Source organism: Gossypium hirsutum, chromosome A08 (genome assembly GCF_007990345.1).
Source record: "Gossypium hirsutum isolate 1008001.06 chromosome A08, Gossypium_hirsutum_v2.1, whole genome shotgun sequence".
Classification (NCBI taxonomy): Eukaryota; Viridiplantae; Streptophyta; class Magnoliopsida; order Malvales; family Malvaceae; genus Gossypium; species Gossypium hirsutum.
Genome location: NC_053431.1, coordinates 73419669 through 73421011, shown reverse-complemented (window position 1 = coordinate 73421011; position 1343 = coordinate 73419669). Strand labels below are relative to the sequence as shown.

Here is a 1343-nt window from a genome sequence, read left to right as displayed (position 1 = left end):
GTACTTACTGGGTTCTGCTAATTGTGGTCTACCTCACCTTTACCTTTGCTTATCTCAGTTTCTTGCCTTGGTTTTGGTTCAAGTGTGACTAACCATTCTTCATCTTGACTAGTAATCGCGTTGAGTTGCTCCCTTGGGTTAGATTCTGTATTGCTTGGCAAGCTACCTTGTGGTCATTCAGAAATTAACTTGGCAAGCTGTCCAATCTGAGTTTCGAGCCCTTGGATCGATGCTTGTTGATTTTTAAGTGCGTCTCGGTATTCTGAAAACAAGTTTCTGACACCGATATAAACTTTGAGAGCATCTCTTCAAGGTTTGGCTTCTTTTCTTGTTGGTAGGGTGGTTGTTGAAAATCCAGAGGATGTTGTGGCCATTGATTTCCTTGACCGCCCCACGAGAAATTGGGATGGTCCTCCAACCTGCATTATAAGTGTTACTATATGGGTTATTTTGGGGTCTAGAGTTATTGTTACCCATATATTGGACTTGTTCCTCCTCGATGCTAGGGTTGAAGGGTTGATATTCTGTACATGCTCCTGCTCCATTCGAATCGCACCTCATCACTGGATGTACCTGAGTAGAACCACACAAGCCGTCAATCTTTTTATTTAAGAGTTCTACTTGGTTAGATAGTATAGTAACAGCGTCGAGGTTGAAGACACCGGCTGCTTTCGTCGGCTTTGTTCTTATAACTTGCCACTGATAGTTATTCAGTGACATCTCTTCAATAAATTCGTAAGCCACCTCAGGTGTCTTATTATTGATAATTCCTCCAGTGGCTACATCAATCATCTGCCGAGTTGAAGGATTCAGGCCATTATGGAATGTTTGAACCTATAGCCAAAGCGGTAACCCATGGTGAGGACACCTTCTCAAAAGGTCCTTGTATCTCTCCCACGCATCGTAGAGTGTTTCTAAATCCATCTGCACAAAAGAAGAGATATCATTACGTAATTTGGCTATTTTAGCCGGTGGAAAATATTTTAATAAAATTTTTTTGATTATTTGTTCCCAAGTAGTGATTGACCCTCGTGGTAACGAGTTCAACCACTGTTTAGCCTTATTCCTTAACAAAAAGGGAAACAATCGAAGACGTATGGCATCATTAGAAACGCCATTGATTTTAAATGTATCACAAAATTCTAGGAAATTTGCCAAGTGAGCGTTGGGATCCTCGTCCTGTAAACCATCAAACTGAATAAAATGTTGTATCATTTGAATTGTGTTAGATTTCAGTTCAAAATTATTTGCAGCAATAGCAGGTCTAACTATACTTGACTCAGTTCCTGTTAAATTAGGTTTAGCATAATCATACATAGTGCATGGAGTAGGATTCTGATTAG

General features: G+C 40.1%; 1 non-coding gene across 1 annotated transcript; it reads left to right on the top strand.

Annotated features, from left to right (window-relative positions):
• The first annotated feature begins 850 nt into the window (after positions 1-850).
• On the top strand, positions 851-957 carry LOC121205123 (small nucleolar RNA R71). Its single transcript, XR_005900207.1, has one exon. It is a non-coding gene; the product is annotated as a small nucleolar RNA R71 (small nucleolar RNA).
• The last annotated feature ends 386 nt before the right edge of the window (positions 958-1343 follow it).